We start from the raw sequence: 16,579 nt of genomic DNA on the forward strand, positions 1-16,579 counted from the left end.
GCTGCAGCGCCAAGGGTGGTTTACTGACTCTCGATGCACAAAGGTGTCCTTTTGTAGGTTGGTTTGGGGGCTGGGAGTTTACCCCGGGGTTGTTAAAACAGCTTGGCTGGGTGGTAGTGGGCAATTCCCTTCACTGGGGTCTCAGGACAGGGTTTGCCATTGCCCCACTGTGGATCCCAAGGAGGGTCCTTGCCTTTAGGCACGGTATGCTCCCGCCCTTGCAGCAAAGTGCTGGAGCCTGCACTAGACTTTCTGGCCACCTTCAAACCCCCGTTGGTTCCCGAAACCAGAGTGTTCGGGACCCGGATGCAATTACTGACTCATTTTACATTCAGCCTCTGCACCAGCAAAGCAGTAACGCTGTGATCCTACTTTCCTCGTAAAATGGATAGATTTGTTTAGGCTTTCTGCATGATGACAGCACATAGAAATATTACAAGATGAATCAATTACCGATTCTGGTTATATTTGCTTAGAGATCTTTATCAGTAAAACAGTGGAAGACTGTCTTACCATCCTCCAAATACAGTGAGGCAACAAAAGTGGTGCTCTGAACAGAAAGTAAGGTGCTAAAACATACAATTGGGCCCCAAAGCTCAGGCACGCAACACAAAATTACCGTAGCAGCTATTTCTAACGCTCAATGCACCGGCATCTCGAGGGAAAGCCTCAGTTTCTGACAGTGCTGGGGGATCAAGGCCTATCTTCTATTTGTCTGTATTAAAGCAAAATGGATTTGAGGACATGCTTTGGTCTGAATAGCACTCCGGGATGGAGTTGCCTCCATCCTCAAATTTAAGGGCATCCATGGTCCAGAGACCATGAATACTGCTCCAGCTGCCAGCACAAAATGGACCTGCCTTGGGGTGTCCGTAGTTTTTGGAGAGGAGCTGAATGTCATGGCAACCTGCAGCTGCCTCCTCCGGCCAAGCCTCCCCCGGCATGGGATCCATCCCCCTGCCAGCCCCTGGTCCCCAGCCAGCGAATGTACTGCCAGGAAAGCGGTGCAAATCATCAGCAGTGTGGTCATATCCCTGCCTTCTTCATGGGCTAAAACCATCAGAAAATAGTTTTTAATTTTCTATTTTAACGATCAAAAGGGTGTTGCCCATTATTCACAGCCTACACACAAGATGTCATGATTTCCAATTTTCGTGCACTGATCATTCAATCCATTTGACAGCTAACCTTCAAGCGGTCATGGTTTTTCAAAAAAAAAGGGAAAAAAAATCAAACAAAAAACACCCAAAAAAGCACCCAATATCAGCATATCAGAAAACCAAAATAATCCTAAATAAGACAGTCACGATCTCACGTGCAGAAGCTGTGAGCAGAGCTGCCTCTGGCCATAGCAGCCAGCTGCTTCCCTGGCAGTGGGAGAAGTTGGGTTCAGGAGAGCATCAGCTGGATGTTTGGGGTGCTGGACATTGCCCTGGGAACAGCTGCAGCCCCAAAAATGGCACTTTCAGAACAAGTTTCCGCAGCGTTTGGGACATTTCTCATCACCGGTGCTGAAATCAGAGGATGCAGCAAGTCTTGGGTGAAGCAAGGGGGCTGCTGGGAAGGGTGGCATCAGATTGTCCCACCAGCCTGGTCTTGCTGCAGGTGTTTCCCTGTTTTCCCGTGGGATAAAGGGACCAAAGTTGCTCCTTCAGCAACTGGCTTCATTCAGCATACTCCAAAGTGTTGAACGATACAGGAATTACCTAAATAAACCAAAAAAGCCAGTAGGTTGTAGGAAGCAAATGCTGCTCTTGCCTGAATCTGGAGTAACTCAGTTGAATTGCAAGAAGTAAATAGCTTAATTAAGTAGACGTAATGACTTTTAAATGCCTGCTAGAAGTCAAACGGAGCTGCGTGTGTTTTTCCAACGCAATTTCAGTTGTGTTTACCGAGTCAAGAGGTGAAATGAAAAAGTATAAATTCCTGAAATTCATTGATTAGCATAGATTTTTATTCCCTTTCAGGTGATGCTTCCTAGAAAAACATTTAACAGGAAGAAATTTCAAGATTGAAATCTATTTACAAGTGGCATTTAAAAAAATACTTTTATTCTGGGTTGGCTTTGCCTCCCAACACATGCCATAATTGTGAGTACTTGTAGCGAATCGGTCCCAATTTTGATGTCAGCTCAGGATTTTTCCACTATAAGATCTTTGAATGAAGAGGACTAAAAGCCATACGCTATGCCAGTTAAATACAAATCACATTTCTACTGGTACGTGATATACAGTTTGCAAACAGAAATTGGTATTTTGGGCTTTGCACCCCTTCATTCACAGAAGCATGGTCATGGACCGAGAAGGCGGAGACGGCTGATGCGCAGCCACGTTGCAAAGCAGGGCAGAGGCATTGGCAAAGGATGTGTAGAGCTGGTGGGTCATGAGAACGTGGAAGAACCCAGTGGTGGTGTTTGGGGAACATTGTTGTGTGTTTTTAATGCTGTGATACACGACCGAGTATGAATTCTGTACACCTGGGAGGATGTCAAATTCCAGGTGACGTTTGGATTGTTGCAATTAAGCTATTACAAAGACTTTTGAAATAAACAGGAGGAAAAATGTTGCCTGGGATGTGTATGCAAGTACTCTTCTTTTCTGAGCATGGGATGCGAGGCAGAAGCACCTCCTGAGAGATCCTGTCTGACATGTGTGGCTTGGAGACCACAGAGCCATAAGGGGAGACCCCACAGCCCCCCCAGAGGCTGACCAAACCGTGTGTGGTTGAGCAGACCTGGGGAAGTTAATAACTAGTGGGACATGCTTCTACTGGACATGATGGTCATCTATTACAGTTTGCAGTCAACTCATCCTTTGCTTTACAATAAAGTAGAGAGCAGATGGAAACTGTTTGCTCTGTAAACAGTTATAAGGAACTCCCTGTATATCCCCTCTCCCCCACTTCAATTCAAATCAATAGGATCCATCTGTCCACGGTATTAAGACAAATCCTGGAAATTTTGGTATTGACTAGAAAGGTGCTTAAAAAAATCAATCACCCTGCAAACAGAGAAATGTCACTGCACCAAACACGGAAGCTTGCTAATCTTGCTAGATAACATGGACCCAAAGTTCAAACCTTTCTGCTTCATAAACCCAGCCAAAACCCATATTGCTGCCCCCATCTCCTTTGCTAATTAAAACAAGCCCCAGTGGGAGCTGGTGCTGGGCGCATGCGCTGGGTGGTACCCGCTGCTGCAGCATCCCAGCCAGACACGCAGCCAGCGAGGACTCGTTTGACAGCCCCTGCTTGCCAAAACACACCAAGTCATTTTCCTGGCAGAATGGGAAAGGGCTGAAGAGTTGCAGCTACCAAAAGTTATCCTGGGCCAGGCAGCAAAGGGGAGAGGGAAGCTCTTGGCTGTTTGGGGCTGATCCCATTGATGCAAGGTGTCCTCAAAGATGCTGCCTTTGGGAGTACCAATTCCCCTGTGATTTATTCGGGGTCTCCCATGCTTCAAAGAAGTTAAGATTTTCAGAATATTTCAATTTCTTCAGAATTCCAACCACAAATTTCTCTATCACAGAATATGGGGGGAAAACCCTGCTAATCTGATAGACATTCATATATACAGAAAATACCTTTTCGGGTTTTTAAGAACAATTACACTTTCCACACCACTCCATTTTGATGTTTCTGTTCTGGTACCTTCCTGGTTTGCAAATATATCCCTTCCTGGGGAACTGCCAGCTACCTCAGCTGATTTCCTAATAGGGAGGAAAAGGGTACTGAGCTCTGCTCTCCAAGAAGGCAGCAAAGCAAATGAGGGGAAGAGGAATGTCACCTGAACCGGCAGCACCGGCAGCTCCCAGAGCTGCTCCCGAGATCTCTGAGGGGGCTCCTCCTGGCACAGGCAAAAGGCCACTGTGAAAGCATCCGTCCTTGATGCATATCAGGAGGTGGGAGAAGATAATCCTCTTGCTGGGAGTCAACTTCCCTTGTTTCTGCTGCTGGTGGAAAGCTCACACATTCCGCTCTCTGCTCAGCCTGAGTGGGCTGGCTCAGATCCTCCAGCGACCCCACTAGGAGTGGACACGGGGCTGCCGGTACCCAGCCAGGGCATGTGTCTGCCTCCAGCCCCCAAAACCCTTTCCAGAGGCAGGAGTGTAAGAACAGCCCCTAACCCAACTCACTGGAGCAGGACCCAGCCCTCACGTAAGGACTGCATTTATATTTGCGTTTCCCTTACGCCACGCTGCAAGGTGTTTACACCACAGGGATGATGGGGCCACCTCACACTCCCCAGCGTATCACTGGGGTCTAATTGCATATGCACCCTGGTACCCGCTCGGCGTTGGGGCTGTCCACTGGCACGTCACCTCTGTGCCGTGCTGGCTTCCCTCCTTCGCAGCATCCCCGCAAGTGGCACGTTTTTGACAGCCTCGTCCTGCTCCCAGCTCGCTGAGACACAGCCGAAGACGTGGCCTGAATTTCGAGAGAGGCGAGCATGCTGAATATACCCCTGCACGAGGGCTGATACGTACATCAGGACACAGTTACCGGTGATTCATTACACCTTGTGCAGCGTGATTTGGGGTTTAATGACGTATTGTGGTTTTGGGTGGTTCCGCCTGCCAAGCTGCAAACTTCATTGGATTAAGATGACTGCTGTTGCATTTTCCTGGGTCTGGGTGCCATTCTCCTTCCACCTCTGGTGAGCATCTGATCACGCACTGTCAACTCCTTCACACATCTATGCCCCATCCAGACAGTGCATTTTGTGCAGCTATCACATGTATACAGGCAGATTACAGAAAGGTTAAAATCCAGCTCATCCTAGTCATGCAACCAGCTATTTTTAGTGGAAATGAGGCTATTTAAATGAGTGAGCCAAAAAAATTTTTGCCTGAAATACCCTTGAAATGTGCTGTAAAAGTCATTAAAGCCCTCACCATGCTCACTGTTTGTCTCTTTGCTTTTATCCGGTTTAATTGGTCTCTTACCCCATTTATTCCCTTGCCTGCTTCCAGGTCTCCTGTTCCCTTCCCACTGCTTTATTCTCCCAAACTAATTCAAAAGCGGTGTGTGAACTTGTGACCTGCTGAAATCGGTGACAAATCCTCCGCGGCTGAGCTGATCACCACACCGGCTCTAAAAATAAATCACGCCCTCGCGTTTGCACTAAACCTCCCCGGTTCCCTCCACTCCCCAAGCGAATCCTCCAAAGCATGAAGTGCCGTCACCAGGGGTAATTAAAAACAGTTCATATCCTGTTAGGATTGCAGGTTTAAAAACCCGAGTGGCAGGGAAACAAGGCGTTTACAGTTTTCATAGGAAACGAACTCCCACAAGAAACATATAACTTAATTTTGCTGTCAGATGTTCCCACAGACTCCTCTTGAAAGTCAGCCGAAGCTGTACGTATGTGCCTGAAATCAGGTTTAAAAAAAAAAAAAAAAGATTTATATTTAGACTGCCACCCTCCAGTCACTCAAAACGGTTCATGTGGGAAGCTTTTAATGCTGTGATGAAACCCTTTATTTTGGAATTTATTGACATACAGCTGCATCGACTAGGAGGCTGCCAGTGCTCCTGCAACCCGTGAGATCTTGCACAGTTGTAAGGTCCCTTTCCAGGAGAGCCATCGTCTGCTGCATCCCCGAATGGCCAGTGACTGCGGGAGTGAAACCCTATAAAAAAGATGTCGGGTGCCACCAAAATCGAGATGAGCTGGCCACAGGTCTCCCCTCCCCACAGTTACAAACTGCTGTCCTGCATAGTGTTACTCTGTTTTAATTGCAAACTAAGGGAGCAGAACCTGAAGCAACACATTTGCGTGCCCTGGGAGAGGTGTGCTTGCAGGGACATCTTATTCCCTATACATCCTTCCGCATTGAAACTCCCGATTGCCTCTGACACAGCACACCACGCTGACACCAAGAGAGGCAGCTTCCCGAACGATTCAGCCCTGGAGCAAAGGACTGGGGCTGCTTTCTCTTTGGGCATGTTTGCAGAAATAGAAGGGACACACACCCCCACCCCCTCACCCCGATAGCTGCAGATACTGCAGGTGGATGCGTGTTGTGCAAAGTTTTATGACCATATGTCCATCGCCACCTAAATGTCAATCATTTGGCAAAATACCACATGTATGGTTCTCTTGGCCACAGAAATTATTCTGACTTTCTCATGCTCCTGGTAAACCAGAGAAGGGAACAATGAAATACCTGGTGGAGTGGATCTAGTGCATCTGTAACTGTTGGGTTTGCTTTGCTAAGAGTAGCCATCTAATTGCAACCCTTTGCTTTCTGTATGGTTTGACTTCCAGTTGTGTGTTACACCGAGGGCAGGCTTGTGTGCTACAGGCACTCGGAGACTGGCAGACCAGTAAAAGCATGCTAGTCCTTCCAGCACACGAGTTCTGTGCTGTTTCTCACGTCTTCTGTCCACTACCAGAGATAAACCCTCCGCCCTTGCTGAGCCATGGACCGGTGGCCACCCCTATGCCTTCCTGGGAAAAGTGCATGGGACAAGTGACTTCAAGTCTCTGCACTTGCAGTGAAAAATATGTGGGAATTCGATAATGTCTTTCAAATGAGGGATTTCCACTACCTGTGATGTCCAGGAAAGGAAAACTGTTCAGCCTAACACGCTGCAGCAGCTCAATAACAGGACAGAATAAGCGATGAAATTAATGGAGGGGCCAAACCCAGGAGGACTCCAGCAGGGTGACATGAAGGAGTCACCCTGCTCTACCCACACAGAGCTTTGGGCTCTCCCCAGCTCACTCCCACCCTGGGCAGGCAGGGTCTGAAGTCTTCTGCACTCCCAGCCAGGGACGTGTCCCTGCCAGGAGCTGCGACAGTCCATGCCTCATTACACCTAATGGATTGGCAGTGCAAAATCAAACCAACTCAGCCGAAACATACAGGGAGAGAAACGCTTACTCCCGAAATCCCTGCAAATCAGGTGAAACCCATCAGCAGTTAGAAAGGAACAACCTCATATTGGACAAGATTGTTCATACCCATATAAAGACACTGAATCTTTGCTCTTGGCCCCTCATGACTGCAAATAAAATCTTGATTTGTACCAATATTTATTTTTATCTTCCATCTTCCAAAGTGTAGGTATAATTAAGCAATGTCTCATGAGCATCAGCTGTGCCATTACGGAAGAAATGAAATATTCCAATGTAGATCTAATAGATGATGGCAACTGTTAGCATAGCCTTGAGGTCTGTGAGATCGTTTAAGCAGAAATTACCTTATATTAAAAATGGGTTATAGGCAGTTACAGGCTGTACCCACAGCCCTTTAGAGAAAAAAATTAACCATCAAGAATAGTTTCTTAGTGACTGTTTCCATCTGAAGTGCAATCACCTGTCTTCTAACTCCTCGGAGCGTTATCACCAGCGAGGAGCCTGTGGGTGAATTAGAAACTCCTTCTTCGCTCCCTGCTGTCACTGGTCCTTGTACAGCCCGCGATTTCCAAGCTCACTGGTGACCGGCCGTAAGCTGTGCACACGAACCTGGTGAAAGTGGCCATCAGGCCACAGCGCTGAACACTCGAGAGGGCAAAGCTGACAGCAGATGTTGGCATCTGTAAAGCTGATGGGGACGAATCCTCCCATCATGCAGGGATCAGAATTAGGAAGCAGGAGTCAGAAAGCAGCTCAGCTCAGTGGGATTTTAACAAAACATCCATTTATCAAAGTACTTTAAAGAAAGCATTGATCTAGGTTTTGGAACTGCCAGTGAAAAGACAGCTGCATCTCCCAGCAATTTTAAAAGCTATCCTAAGAATTACTTTATTTTTGCTTTATATCTAAGCAGTGAAAAGTCAATGAGCTAATTTTTTCTAAGTTTTTTTAAGGTATCATATCCCAACCTGAATGCATTTTGATCTACGCTGCTTTGCTGTAAAAATATTATTTCAAAAGTGAACGTGAAAACAACTGCGAGGGATCATTCACTCTTTTTTGGGTGGTTTCACCTACAAAAGAGCAGAGATGACAGAGACATCTGGGGCCACGGACAGACACTGCTGGAAGTCCCCAGAAATATCATATCCCCTCTCCTGCTAGAGCACATCAGTTTATTTTCCAAAGCAAGTGGAAAAATCACCAGTGCAAAACTCACCTCATGCCATGGAGTGCTTTTGCTTGCTTTTCCGCAGAGCGTGCACTGCAACGCACGGGGGTCAGATGCCCAAAGCATCCCTGGGCATCATACGCATGCCAGTGCAGCTCCTGGTATTCAGACCCCCTTACATCAAATGTGGGGAGACCTGGGTGCCTCTGGGGAGATTTGGGGGCTCTCCAGGGTCCCTCTCATCTGCCCCTTCTCCCAGGGCTGCTCCCGCACAGACCCAGTGGAGAGGGACAGGAGCACCGCGGGGGTCTCAGGGCATCGGCTGGGGGGGTTTAAACCCGTCACTTTGATCAGACCTGCAGGCCACCTCGGGACCCAAACCCCGAGCAGGGGAGCAGGTGCCACCATGACACCCAGGTCTCCCTCACAAGGTGGCTGCTGAGCACCTGCATTGCCCAGGGCCCCAAGCGTGGCCCTCAGGGCCGAGAGGCCCAGGTGCTTTGCAGACCAGGCGCAGAGATGCTCAGCTCCATTGCCAGCCCTCAGGCAGCATCCACAGCACCACTGGCATCATCCCATTTGCAGGCAGGAGGTGGATTGGCACTGATGCCCAAAGAAGTGCTCCTGGATGTCCTTCAAGGAAATAAATACGTAACAATTCTAGCAGAGGAGATTCAGGAGCCGTTTTTTTAAGAACATAATTTGATTAAAGGGTTTTAAAGAAATTGTCTTTGCCCAGCAAGAGGCGAGGAGGGCTGGTGCATTGGCAGGACCCTGGAGCTCAGGGTGACACGGCTACTTGGAGCAGCTCTTTGCCTGTCAGCCCTTCAGCACCCTCCTCACATCTCCCACTGTTGATGAAAATCTGGTTCCATGACACAGAAGGTCTCCACAACCTGCCAGGAGGGAAACAGCCTCCACAAAGCAAATCATTCCAAGCTACTGCTGGTACCCACAGATGTGCAGGGCCAGGGGGAAGGTTTCCCAGTGCTGGAGCCAATTTTGTGATGCCCAAGGCAGCACCAGCAGAACCTCACGTAAGAGAGGATGTGTCCACTGTGTCATTCGGTGTTGTCAGTCATCTTTGCTCTGAAGTCTTTTAGACTCCAGAAACTGCAGCTGGGCATTATTCGCATCAGCCCTATACCCTCCAGTATCTTCCTAGTACCTCATTAATGTTTAATACATCGCATCTGCAGCTCTGGGAGTCGGAGCTACCAGTCCGCATCCTCCTTCAGAGAGCTTGTCCCCGCCTGGCTCAGTGCTTTCTCGTGTGGGCAGGACATTCGATGTGAACGTCATTCAGGCTCGTGCAAGGCGCGTGCTGAAAACGTGAGAAAAGACTCCGAGTACGCAATATTCGCCTTTTGAGTGGCGGCCACAGAGGTTTTCTCCACTGCAGTTAAACAGCATGGCCAGTGGAGCTGCCCCAGAGACAGCAAACTGACAGGTCCCCACGTGGATTTTCTTCCCCTGCTGCTCGACACATTCAGTCACTCACATCCTAATACACGCTGACAGGCATTTCTATCTGGAGAGTGCATAGAGCTGCGAGCTACTAAAAATACAGGTTAGAATAACTGCTGGTCTCCCCAGATTGGGGCTGAGCATGGGGACAATTGCAACACCCACGTGGTTTTATTTAAAGGTGCTGTCACCCACAGACTGGTCCTGCTTCAGGGGGAAGTGAAGAGCCCATCTCCTTTCAGGACATCAAGAAGGATGCCTGTTCGGATTCATATACTTCTCTGCCATGAACAGGATAAAGACCAACCTCTCCTAAACAGTTTTTCCAGCAACCATTGTTGGTCGCTCGGTCCATTTTAAAGTGGGAACTGCTGACTTTCAGGGTGCACCGAAGCTGAGAATTATTTCTTGTTTCTGGCTGGTCTCTATCAAACCAGTACCAGCAGAGCCAGGTTGATCCCAGCTGAGCTCACATTCTGCCATAGGGGCTCATCCTTATTTATCACAGCGTGTCCGCTCCCGTGTACATTTTTAACGTGGCCTGACAGGAGGTGGGAAAAAAGATTATTTCCAGAAAGCTGTCCCTACAAACATGGATTTAGTGTATTTTTAATCTTCATATCAAATTTTATAGATTTTAAATGTATATTAATTTTTCTAAGTGTTTCCTATCTCTTGGTCAAGAGTGTCAACATAAGCTAAACATGAGAAAGCATTTAGACTAAGCTTACATAAGCACCCAACATACCGCCATGGTTGTATTACTATTACATCTTTACAGGTGACTATAAGTGATTATAACAGGTCGCCCAAGTCTCCTAAAAACCAAAGGTTTCCTGCCGGCTTTCCTTTCTATCCCACCCACTGAGGGAATGTGAAGGTACCTGAGGAATGGGCTAACCTCGCTGTACCAACACAGCCTTCAGGTTGCCTATTCCACACATTATCTCAAGCCCAAATTTTCCCTGACTGCATTTCTAGAAAGGTGAGGTTTTTTCAGCAGGCACAACACAACCTGCTTGTGTCAAGCTTTCTGCCATCCTAGCCCAGAAGGTGTTCTGCCTGCACAAATTCAGAAGCATCGATCTTTGCAGACACTTCCCTCGTTAGCTGGAACTGAAAGACTTTGCTAGCGTAGACATTTTTTTAAAAAAGCAGAAATTGGACTATTTCTGGGTGCAAACAGCTCTGTTTGTTTGTTTGTTTGGCCTTTTTAGACCAGCATGGGAAGGGCATCCAAAAATCGCAGCCTGTCCCCCTCCCCACAGAGGATTTGCCCCCTGCTCAGCCGTGGTGTGCACTTGCCTCAAAACTGGTCTCCATTCCCAACATCTCCACTGTCACCACACAGGAGAAGGGGAGACGAGAGACAGGTAACGAGGTGGAGAAGACAGGCAATTGCCACAAAGTCTGGGAGAAATGGGGAGATGAGAGCACAGTGGACACAAAGGGGTCTGGTATACAGCAGCTCTCCTGGTGCCTAATTAAAGATGTCTAATTGACATGATTTCAGTGCTGGTCTTGGCGCAGACCACCCACCGGTCCTTGCAGCAAGACCCTGGGCGTGGGGTGCTGTAGCCTCACACCTCAGCCTTCGGGTTTAGGACCCCCCTCAGCCTCAAAGGCTTCAGGGCTCGTCTTTTCAGAACACGATGAGGTGAGAATTACAACATCAGGCAGGCGCGTGGCGACCCGTCCTGCTCTGTTCAAATCGATGTGATCTTTGTCACTAACTCCCATAGCTTAAGCACACGCTCCTCTCGGATGAGCTCATCCTCTCCTCCCTGTTTCTCTATCCAGCTTCACGGTGCTAAAGACAGAGGGGTTTAGGTTGTCCATTTGTGCACATACCTGACACGGTGCAAAGCAGCACACTGTGTTTGGGGACTGCAGGAGAAGCAGAGAAGAGCATCCTTTGCTTCAGCACCCAGAGGTGCCACGTACCACCTCAACAGCAGACAAGGCACTTCACCCCTACAGCCATGGGAATGTTTCCCAAAACCACCCTGGCTGATGATCACGGAGGTTTCTTTCAGCACTCTGTCAAATGAAATAATGGTCGCCTGTTCCCTATAGACCAGACGTGTTGCAATCCACTTTCCAGACTAAATTTCCTCATTTGGATAAATGTTGTACTGAGGCAGACCTCATAATAGGAGACCACTGTCTTCTAGGAGAGGGGGAGGATAACGAACCGCAGACAGAGCCAGCCCAACTGGCAAACTGAACATCCACACACTGAAGATGAGTAAATGATTTTCACAACTCTTTTAAAAGATGATCAGCCATCTCCTGCACTAACAAGGGTTTCACTCCGCAGTCAAAGCCACAAGCAGCTGATTTCCATTGATCCCGTCTCGGCAGAGTGAGCCCCAGCTGTTGGCTGTCGACCACCCCAACTCCTGCAGGTGAACAGCTGGGCTGGAGCTGAGCTCCCCTTGGCAGAGGACAAAAGCTATTTTTAGCACTATTTTGCTATTTTTGCAGTGCTCTAGGCCCTGATCAGCAGCTGAGCGATTGGAAACAGAAATCACTGCTATCCTTCTTGTGGTGGTAGGGATATGGATGTCCGGAGGTAAGAAAATACGCCTTTCTGAGGGCACGCAGAGCTGGTTAGAAGGGGTGCAAGGAGCTGCCTTCCCAGGCTTGGGCCATGGCTGGGCTGAGCCTAGAGACCTGAGCTGGACTGGCAGCTAAGACCTCACTGTCCTCCGAGCAGCTCAGCAACCCTGTGCCAGCAGCCAGAGCCAAGCTGGAAAGCGGTGAAACTGGTCAGCCGGAAACGTGGCCAGCGTTGGCGAGCCCCTTGGCCAGTGAGCTCTGCTCTGCACCACAGGCCTAGGACACAAGGCGTGATTAATATCCACGTAACCGGGCATTCAGTTACGTGACTGCCACAACAGGCCACCTCCTCTGGCTCTGGGAAGAGCAGCACGGGACAGGCAACAGATCATCCGTACGTTTGTCAGCGCCGCTGCTGGGGTGTTCCCTTCTGGCTTACCGCTCTGAAGCACTGAAACTTGTTATACTCCAATGTATGTAATCCGTATGTAATTTAATTAAGATGGATGGTTTCATGTTCTCTGTGCCGGCATTGCCTCCACCAGGAGCTGCTGAGAGACCAGCTCTCCACGCACATCTGCTCGCAAGTGCCGTACCAGGAGCTCCCTCCTGCTCTCCACCCCGTTTGGCCATGTTGCTGCGTTTACAGTGTATTACAGGATTTTTTTAGGTAGCCAAAAGGCCTGCAGCTGTGCATGTTTCATATGCTCATTTAATTACTGCTTTCCTTCTTTCTTCTTCTCAATTAATCAAGAAGGTCTTGTCTAATGGACTGAGCAAGAATGAGGCAAGAGCAAATAGCAGTTTCATTAAGGAAACGGCAGCAGGACCTAGGAGGAACTCCTGCATGTTCACAGCAGCTCAACATTGTGGGATGAGGACTTTGAAGGCTGAAATTAGGCTACTTCCACACACTCCCCCAGAGCACCCCACTTTGCACACATGGTGCAAGTTGAAGCTTCAGAGCCACTCTGATGCAAATACGTTGTGTTCTCCCATACCTACAGCCCCCCACCCCATCACACCTGAACTAGAACACGTGCCCAAATCTCTGCTGGGTTGAAGATCAGCTCTGTGCTAAGTCGATGGCAGGCTGACTCCAAGGACAGTCCTACATGCTGCCTTCGAGCGCTGAATCTAACAAGTAAAAGCAGCAGCTGCACCAGTTACTCCCAGTTCCCTTCAGTTTAACGGGTGGGTGGGTTTGCTCTGTCCCTGGGATGCAGTGAGTTTCCGCAGTCGGTACCTCCCTGGAGGAAGACTGGCCAGGTGCCGTGCCCGCAGCTCTGGGGTTCGTACCAGGCATCCGTCCCATGCCACCTTGTCCTCCTGGCAAGGCCAAAGAGCAAGTCTTCAGGCATTATCTGCAAATGTCAGATTACTGCACCGACTACTGTACTCACCCCAAAACCCTCTTGTTCACATAAAACATCTTCAAGCAGCCTGGCTAGTTATCCGATTTCCTTCGACAGGGAAAACAGGAAAAGTCCTAAAAAGTGCATTCTCAGGATGCGCGGGAGGTGCAGCAAAGTCTTGGATGGTTCTATTTCCTCACAGGTGCACAGAATAAATGAGCATCTAGTCACTGAGCTAAGCCAGTTCTCACTGCATGGCTGGAATCCCTTAGAAATCAGTAACACTAACGAGCAAGATGTTCATCGGCTTCCAAAGTTTTCCTGTAAGAAAATTACACTTTTATCTACACACAAACCACCCTCAAGAGAGAATTAAACCACTGAGAACTACCGAGATCACAATAGGATTTGCATGGATCCACAGGCCAAATCTACAACCAATCTAATCTCAGGAAAAAACCCCATTTACTTCATGTAGCTCCTCCGATTCACGCTGGATGAGCACATCTCTTACAGGAGAGATTACAGAGCGCTAACCCTGCGTCTCTCTACAGCAGAAAGATAAACAGCACCGCGGTTTTCTCATAATCAGTGTTGCACCATAATATATTGTGCTTGAAATCCAGCCCCTGCAGCACAGAAAGAGGGGCTTCTGCGAGATTTCCCTTTTGCAAATTGATTTCCTTCCCAGGGAGAAAAAAAATAAGCCATTAAAATGTGACTGTAAGTGAAAATGTACATCAGCAGGTTTTTTCCTAAAACTCAGGTCTTCAGCATCAGCAGCGTTTTGGGGAGGTCACACTTCCACCTCAGAAGACTAACTTAAGCAAGCCACCCAGCCACGCAAGAGTTGTATAACGTGGCAGTCCACTGCCTGCTTAGGAAGTGCTACTCATTTTCCGGGGAAAGCTCAGACAGGTGGTTTTGGTCTCAAATGACTTCATCTAAATGAAAGGTAATAACTAGAACACAGCATCAGTGGCCAAAGGACTGCTGAAACAGCATCTTCGAGAGCCCTTGCAGAGGATGGAGAACCTGTGCTGGGCACCCGGGCTCCTGTGGCGCCTCCAAATTGGACTGAAAGAGGTGACACCATGGAGTCAGCGCTACCGCTTACAACAGTCTGCGGCCACTCTTGCAGGTTTGGGCTTTTGTGCCAGAGCGGTGAAGCGTGGAGCCGCTTGACAGCCAAGCCCCACTCCGCAGTTTGTTCCAGTTACTGGGTTCTGCAGGGCTCAGGGTACCACCCCAGCAAACAACATAAAGCAAGCATCTCCCACGCTTACTGGGTGGAACAAGGTGCTTTGGTTCTTGGATGGGGGTAATGGGGCACCCGGTCCCAAACCCTCTCTTACCCTCACTGTGCGACATCGGGCATCCTGGGAGACCAGCATCCCTTGTGGGATAGCTGCAAAGCCACCAAGGTTGGGACTTGCGTGGAAATGGTGCCTTCAGCAGGTTCACACAGAGCTGGGGGGTTAGGAAGTTGGTTTGGTTTTGGTTTTAAACCCAGAGGACTGCTTGAGTTTCACTGTGGACATAGATCCACAGAAAGAGGGAGCATCTCACACAGCTCAGGTGCACCTCCTTGTGTTCTCAGATCCAGATCGCCAGCCTTCTCCGCTTTAATACATACACATCCTTTTACACAGCACACAGGCACAGAGTCGGCAGCCTTTTGTTTTTCTTCTAATGCCACTGATCGCGATGAATGTGCGAGTGAGTTGTTACGCTGCATCCCAGTGTCCCTGCATTGAATGATAAATGCCACAGCAGAACAAAGATACGAGAGATGCAAGCAGAGAGCGAGCTTGAAAAATCTGTTACTGCATAAAGTGAAAAGAGGAGCGATCAGTGGGTGTGGAAACCAAAACTTCTGCATTGTTTTCCCAGGTCATGGCAAAAAAAAAAAAAAAAGATGACTTTGGACGACCAGAGCATCTGCACTAAAATCAGCATCAGAGCCATCTTGCTGGTAATTTGGGGGTTGAACATTGATATGAATCTTGATTTTTATTTTTACCTTCTTCAGTAGCACATCAAAGCATAAGAAAACTACTCACCATTACGCTGGGACCCTGAAAACCAAGGAGGGGACACGTCAGTCAGCAACAACCTCGATTGGAAAGGCATGAGGAGGAGTTACTGAAAATATCCAGGGAGAAGCCCATTGCTGCTATGGGGCCTTTCCCATAATCACCTAAAACCCGCAAGGTGCGCGCCACGGTAACGCACCTTGTCATTCCTACAAGGCTTGGGACCGCGTTGTGACGGTGGCTAGGTTTGTGATCCTTTTGTTGTTGCAAGCACGGGCCCTGGGAGGAGGTACAGCACACGGCCAGGTTTGGGGACCTGGCTCTAGCTCTCTGTGGCACGAGCCCGGCTGCCCCCGCGTAGGAACAGCAGGTTCCTGCGCAGCTCGGGATGGGGCTGGGAGGGCGCAGAGAAGTTTAGGGGCTGGGACTGTCTGCAGTCAGAGGCATCACGGTGGTGTGGGAATGCCACACAAGGGGAACCAGGGAGCGTGCTGAAAAGACCAACAAGCTCCAATCTAAAGCTCATGGTGCTGGATGTTTTCCTGAAGTTTTATCCTATTTCTATGCACAAATAGAAAGCTGCAAGATGGGAAAAGACAAGATGTTCTTTTAAAATCTCAGCGTGAAGTCCCTCAGGGTGTAAACCAGCAACTTCAGGCAGGCACAGACACTCTTCAGGAGCGCTGCCCAGGTCCCTGGCTCCCACACTACATAGTCCAGGGACGGATTGGGGATGGGACCAGACTGCCAGCATGATCTGCTACAGCCCACCCTGCTCAGGCAGAAGGTCTGCTGTTTGCCATGGCTGTCGGGCCCACTGCTGTAGCCCACAGTGACCCACATAGGAACAGTTGTCTCCTGTCTAGAGACACTGACATGACCTATTTGACATGAAATTGCACAGCTGCATGTAGGAATCACAGCAGGGTTTGGGTTGGAAGGGACCTTGCAGATCATCTAGTTCCAACCCCCTGCCATGGGCAGGGACACCTTCCACTAGACCAGGTTGCTCAAAGCCTCATCCAGCCTGGCCTTGAACACTTCCAGGGATGGGGCATCCACAGCTCCTCTGGGCAACCTGTTCCACTGCCTCACCACCCTCTCCATGAGGAATTTCTTCCTGATG

Source organism: Eurypyga helias, unplaced genomic scaffold (genome assembly GCF_000690775.1).
Source record: "Eurypyga helias isolate BGI_N326 unplaced genomic scaffold, ASM69077v1 scaffold12660, whole genome shotgun sequence".
NCBI lineage: Eukaryota > Metazoa > Chordata > Aves > Eurypygiformes > Eurypygidae > Eurypyga > Eurypyga helias.